Genomic DNA, 7,270 nt, shown 5'->3' with positions numbered 1-7,270 from the left:
TTCTAGCAGTTCCATCTGTTTCACCTCATATATATTGACACTCTATTGTTAGGCACATACATATTAAGGATTGTTCCATCTTCCTGGAGAATTGATCCATCTATTGTTATATAATGCCTCTCTTTATCCCTGAAAACCTTTCTTGCTCTGTAGTCTTATCTGGTTGAAATGAATATAGCTACACCAGCTTTCTCTTGATTAATGTTATCGTGGCATATCTTTCTCCATTCCCTTACTTTTAATCTATATATGTCTTTTTATTTACAGTGGGTTTTTCCATAGATGACATAATTGGGTCACATTTTTTCATCCACTCTGATAATCTGTCTTCTAGTTGGTATATTTAGACCATTGACATTTAAAACGATTATGATATACTATAATTGGATTAATATCTACCATATGTATTACTGTTCTCTATATGTTATCCCTGTCCTTTGTTCCTATTTTTGTCATGTACTCTTTTTCTGCCTTTTGTGGTTTTAACTGAGCAATTTATATGATTCTACTTTCTCTCCTTTCTTAGCATATCAGTTATACTTTTTTTTTTTTACTTTTTTTTAGTGGTTTCCCTAGAGTTTGCTATATATATTTACAACTAATCCAAGTTCACTTTCAAAAGACACTACAGCTTCATGGGAACTGCAAGTACTTTATAATACCCAAGCATTCCTAATTCCTTCATCCCATGCCTTGTGTCATTGCTGTCTTTCATTTCACTTACACATAAGCTATAATCATTGAACACATTGTTGCTATTATTATCTTAAGCAAACTGTTACATATTAGGTCAATTAAGAATAAAAAATAAATAGGGGCACCTGGGTGGCTCAGTTGTTAAGCGTCTGCCTTCAGCTCAGGTCATGATCCTGGGGTCCTGGGATCGAGTTGGGCTCCCTGCTCAGCAGGAAGCCTGCTTCTCCCACTCCCCCTGCTTGTGTTCCCTCTCTCGCTGAGGGAACTCTCTGTCAAATAAATAAATAAAATCTTAAAAAAATAAAAAATAAAGTGTTTCTTCTGCCTTCACTTATTCCTTCTCTAACACTCTTCTTCCTTTCTTTACATGGATCCAACTTTTTGACCAAGACATTTTCCTTCTCTGTAAAGAACTTCTTTTAAAATGTCTTGCAAGGCAGGTTTACTGGCAACAAATTCCCCTCATTTTTGGTCTGAGAAAGTATTTCTCCCTTTTGAAGGATAATTTCCCAGGATACAGAATTCTACGTTAACAGGGTTTTTTCTCAATATTTGAAATATTTCACTACACTCTGTTCTTATCTGCACGGTTTCTGAGAAGAAGTTGAATGTAATTTTTTTTTTTAAAGATTTTATTTTTATTTATTTATTTTAGAGAGAGAGCGTGAGCAGGGGGAGGGAGAGGGACAAGCAGACTTTGCGCTAAGCACAGAGTCCAATGTGGGGCTCCAGCTCACGCCCATGAGACCGCGACTTGAGCCGAAACCAAGAGTCAGATGCTTAACTGACTGAGCCACCCAGGCGCCTCTCCAATGTCATTCTTATCTTTGCTCCATCATAGGTAAGCTGTGTTCCCCCCTGGCTTCTTTTAAGACTTTATCATTGATTTTTTTGCAGTTTGAATATGATATGCTTATTGTGGGGTTTTTAGGGGGTGGGGGTGGATTTATCCTGCTCGGTGTTCTCTGAGCTTCCTGGATCTGTGTTTTGGTGTCTGACATTAATGTCGGGAAATTTTCAGTCATTATTACTTCAACCATTTCTTTTGTTTCTTTCTCTCATTGTCTAGTATTCCCATTATGTATATGTTACACCTTTTGTAGTTCTCCACAGTCCTTGGATATCCCATTTCGTTTTTGCAGTCATTTTTTCCTTCACTTTTCAGTTCTGGAGGTTTCTACTGACATATCCTGCAGCTCAGCAATTCCTTCCTCAGCCACGTCCAGTCTATTAATGAGTATATCAAAGGCATTCTTCATTTCTGCTACAATGTTTTTTATCTCTACCATTTCCTTTTGATTCTTTCTTAGAATTTCCATCTCTCTGCTTAGATGACACTTCTGTTCTTGCATGTTGTCTATTTCATCCATCCGTGCCTTTAGCATGTTCATTATAGTTATTTCAAGACCTAGTCTGATCATTGAAACATCTCTGCCAGATTCGAGTCAGCTTCTCATGCTTGTTCTGTCTCTTCAAACTGTGTTTTTGCCTTTGAGTACTCATTGCAATTTTCTATTGAAAGCCAGACATGATGTGCTGGATAAAAGGACCTGTAGTAAGTGGTGTGGTGGTATAAGGTATATGCGGGGGAGGAGGAACCTCGGAGCCAACGATGAGTTCTGAGTCTTTTAGTGAGCCTGTACTTTGCACTGAACTTCATAAGTGCTCCCCAGTTTTTTCCCCTCTTTAAGTGGAACAGGGTGGCTAGAGCTGGCTGGAGATGGGTATTTCCCTTCTTCCATGTTGGTTAGGGTCTGATAAAATCACAGCAAGCCAGGCTCAGGTAAAACAGTTTCTCCTGAGGGCCCATGTTAAGAACAAAGTCCTCTGGCATATTTCAAAATGGTTACTTTTTCCCTCCTCCTGCTATAAGTGTGAATAGATCTGTCTCTGACACTTGCTGTGAGAACCTGGTAGAGCTTCTGGAGGTAAAGTTCACAACAGTTTGGTGCCCCTCAGACTGGGCACCCTTGGAGTTCCTAAACCTCAGACTTGTTCACACTGGCCCTCCAGAAATCTAAGAAGTACAGTTTTCCCACCTAGCACTGGTTCCCCTCCCTACCATGCAGGGAGGTTCCTGCTCTGGTAAGTTGTGAGCATCCATCTGTCTGTATCTCCAATTTTTGGAGCAGTGGTTTGCCCTGTGTCCTCAATTCTTTGGCAGATCTAAGAACAGTTGTTTATTTTCAGTTTGTTCTATTTTTTACTTGTTAGGAGAAAGCGTAGACTTCCAAGCTCCTTACTTGCTGGACCAGAAACTAGAAGTCTCTCTTTTGCTTATTGGTTTGCATGAGTTACTTGTATGTTCTATTTTTTTTTTTTTGTATATTCTATGTATTAATTCCTTATCATTTTTATTTATTTATTTTTAAATGCCTTATCCTTTTTAGATTTACAAATATCTTCTCCCATTCTATCAAGTATTGTCCATGGTATCCTCTCTTGAACAGAAGTCCTTAATCTTGACATCATCGAATAAATCATTTTTTTCCTTCTGGTTTGAGCTTTTGAAGTTTTTTTTTTTTTTTTAAGATTTTATTTATTTGAGAGCGAGAGTGAGAGAGAGAAAGAGCACAAGAGGGGGGAGCAGGAGAGGGAGAAGCAGACTCCCTGCTGAGCAGGTAGCCTGATGCGGGACTCGATCCCGGGACTCCAGGATCATGACCTGAGCCGAAGGCAGTCGCTTAACCAACTGAACCACCCAGGCGCCCGAGCTCTTGAAGTTTTATATAAAGAGTCCTTCTTCCAACACAGGTCCCAAAGATGCTCTCTTATATTTTCTTCTATTAATTTAGAGTTTTATTTTTATATTGAGGTCTTTTGTAATTCAGAGTGTATCTTTTTATTTGGTGTCAGGCAGGGATCCCATTTATTTTCTCCATGTAGTCAGCTGGTTTAATCTGTCTCTTCTTTATTGATTTGTGATGCCTCTCACACATATACTCCTGGTCTGACTTTGAGTTTTCCATTGTGTTCCATGATCTATTGGTCTGTTTTTGTGCCAAAACAATGTTGTTGTTTTGCTTTGTTCAGCTTCATATGTGGCTTTGTAGTGTGCTGTCCTTTGCTTTTCTTTTGCAAGGTTGACTGAGTCCTGTTTGTCCCTATACATTTTAGAATGAGTTTGCCAACTTCCTGGAAAACACACCTGGAGTTTTTATTGGGATTTCACTGCACATGTAGATTAACTCACGAAGAACTGATGCCTGTGTAATAGTAAGGTGTTCTATCCAAGAGTGTGAGATTTCCCTCCCTTTATTCAGGTTGGTTTCTATGTCCTTTATTAAAGTTTAAAGTTCTCTCTGTAGGTTTCTTGTATATTCTTAGTCAAGTTCATTCCTAGACATTGTACATGCTGTTTTGATCCCTTTCTCCCAGAAGTTGGTTACTGCTGGTGGAGAGAAATGTTATGGATTTCTTTTTTTTTTTTTTTTTGATTTTATTTATTTGAGAAAGCGAGAATGAGAGAGAGAACGCATGAGAAGGGGAAGGGTCAGAGGGAGAAGCAGACTCCCCACCCAGCAGGGAGCCCAACGTGGGACCCGATCCCGGGACTCCAGGATCATGACCCGAGCCAAAGGCAGTCGCCCAACCAACTGAGCCACCCAGGCGCCCCCTTTAATTTTTTTTTTTAAGATTTATGTATTTATTTGAGAGGGAGAGAGAGGTGGGGGGAGGTCACAGAGGGAGAGGGAAAGAATCTCAAGCAGACTCCTCACAGAGTGTGAAGCCCCACGGGGAGCTTGATTTCACAACCCTGAGACCATGACCTGAGCTGAAATCAAGAGTCCAACGCTTAGGCAACTGAGCCACCCAGGTGCCCCAAGGATTTCTTTTTTTAGGTTAATCTCGTATCTAGTGATTTGACTGAACTCTTTTAATAGGTTTAACAATCTGTCTGTTGATTCTCTTTGCTTTTCAAGGAAAATGAAAATACTATCTTTATATAATAATCGTTTTTATCTCTTCTCATCCTTATATCTCTTATTCCTTCTTCCCTGATCCTTTTGTCAGGAATGTCCATTATTAGGTACCGAATAGTAGCACTATAGTTGGATTCCGTATTTCATTCCAGATCTTAAAGAGAATGCATTTAACGTCTCTTCAATAAACAAACGTTTGCCTTAAGCTTTTGCCATATAAGTTTCACCAGGGGCACCTGGGTGGCTCAGTTGGTTAAGCGTCTGCCTTCAGCTCAGGTCATGATCTCGGAGTCCTGGGATTGAGCCCGTCAGCCTCCCTGCTCAGCGGGGAGTCTGCTTTTCCCCCTCTCTCTGCCTGCCATCCCCCCTGCTTATACTCCCTCTGTCAAATAAAAAAATAAAATCTTAAAAAAAAATACTATATAAAAAAAACCCTTCACCAAGTTAAGGATGTCTCTCCTATATCCATAAATGAGTGATGAACTTTATCATATGTTTTTTCTTCATCAATGAATTGAGATAATTGTATGGTATTTGTCCTTTATTCACGGGGTGATTTCTGATGTAGAGCCAACTCGGAATTCCTGGAATAAATCCTACTTGATCAAAATGTATGTTTTAAATATATAATTGGATTAGTTAGCTAATATTTTATTTGGGATTTTTATATTTACATCATAGGTGAAAGGAGCCTCTTCTTTTCACTGATTGCTTTGAATCCAGATTACAATGGTTTCATAAAATGATCTGGGCAGCATTTGCTCTTTTCTGGTTTTCTGGAGAAACTTGCATAAGATAGGAATTAACTGTTCCTTGAGAGTTTGGCACAACTCCAGAAATTCATAAACTTTTATTACCGTGACCCCGCCAGCCCCACTGTTCTAGTGTTTACCACATATTTTGAAGGAGATGGTTTAAATTAACGAAAACAGGGGTGCCTGGGTGGCTCAGTCAGTTAAGGTCTGGCTCTTGGCTTCAACTCAGGTCGTGATCTTGGGGTTGTGGGATCAAGCCCCTGTTGGGCTCCATGCTCAGCGTGCAGTCTGCGAGATTCTCCCTCTCCCTCTGCCCCACCCCCTGCCCATGTGAATAAATCTTTAAAAAAATAAAACAAGTTAATGAATACAAGTCTTACTTTCCCCAGGTGGCTGCACACAGTAGAGAAAATACACACAGCTCCTAAGAATAGTGGCACCACATACGGGGTTGAACGTCTCGACCCAACTGTCAACCCTGTCGGTCTCTGTAGATAAAAGGGCTGCATCTTTTCCTCAAGTCCCTCCATCCTCAGCCCTCCTCAGCCCTCCTCAGCCCTCCTCAGCCCTCCTCAGCCCTCACCATATAGCTTTGAATTCAGCCTCCTGTTTTATTGACAAAAGGAAACCCCTAGGGCCTAGTTCCTTGAATCACATCTACCTGCTCACAGTGACTGCCTGTCCACATCCAGTCATACCTCTTTCCCCCAGTCTCAGAACATTGTGCCCTTCTGAGTCCAAGGCATCCCTACGAATGTGCCCCCTTGCCCCCTCCCTTTCTCCCAGGAACCTCACTCTTTTAGACAATCCCTCTCTCTCCTGAAATTCCAACTCTCTCTCCCTACAGGGCTTCTTCTCCTTGGTCCAACAACATAATCAAATCTCACCCATCCCCAAAAAAAATCCCTCCTTTGTGTGCTGTAGGACCAGCATTCTCACCCGCTGCAGGTGGGAGTGTAAATTGGCAAGATCTTTCTGGGAAGCAATTTGGTAACCCGAATCAAAAGGCTGAAAAATATTTGCACCCTTTGTCCCAGTAATCCTGCCTCTAGAAATCCATCTAAGGAAGTAATCAGAAATGCTGACAAGGAGAGATGTTTAAAGATGTTAATCTCACTGTTATTTTAACAGCAAAAACTGGAAACAATCTAAAGGTTCAACAACAGGGGATGGGTCCAACAAATTGAACTTAAATATAATGCCATTTTGTGCAATCACTAAAACTATAATTTTTAAAGGCTGGTTGACATGAGAAACTGTCCATGAAAAAATAAGTGAAAACAGCAGTGTCTGAACAATATATATGGTCTGGTGCTGAATTTGTTATATAGAGAATCAGCTAACACGCCTGGAATGTTAGCTATTGTATACATTCTCTCAATCTTCACAACGTTCCTGAACAGTTAATACTGTTATCCATGTTTTGTAGAGAAAGAAACCAACCAGAAAGAAAAACATCAATATCTTGGGGGGGTGGGGCAGGGGAGGAACATTACTGATGAATGTTATTTTTTCATTCCCTTCCGTATTTTCCAATACTTTAACAAGGAGGTGTTCCTTTTTGTCAAACAGAAATACTGAATCATTCTTCTTCTTTCTGTGTTATATATGCTTTATACGTAGAGTAGTGAATAATTTCAATGATACAGAGAAAATGAAAATCCTCCTCCCACTCCTGTTATGTCAACCACCAGAGACAGCCACTGTGGACAGTCTGGCTTTTGTATTTATATTTGCTGTGAAAATGTGTATGTAGACACATATATACTGAGAAAAAGCAAACGTGATCATCCTACCATGTCAATACACAACACTGCACAAGCTGACTGGTCCCAGCAGCTGCATTTGGCTCTCTGCCCCAGAGGTGCCCAGGGCCCCTTTCTGCAGGAGGCTCAC

The sequence above is a fragment of the Leptonychotes weddellii genome, chromosome 9, assembly GCF_054177405.1.
Source record: "Leptonychotes weddellii isolate Sample4059 chromosome 9, ASM5417740v2, whole genome shotgun sequence".
NCBI classification, from domain to species: Eukaryota; Metazoa; Chordata; class Mammalia; order Carnivora; family Phocidae; genus Leptonychotes; species Leptonychotes weddellii.
The sequence above is the reverse complement of the archived record's forward strand: the minus strand, read 5'-3'. Positions refer to the sequence as shown.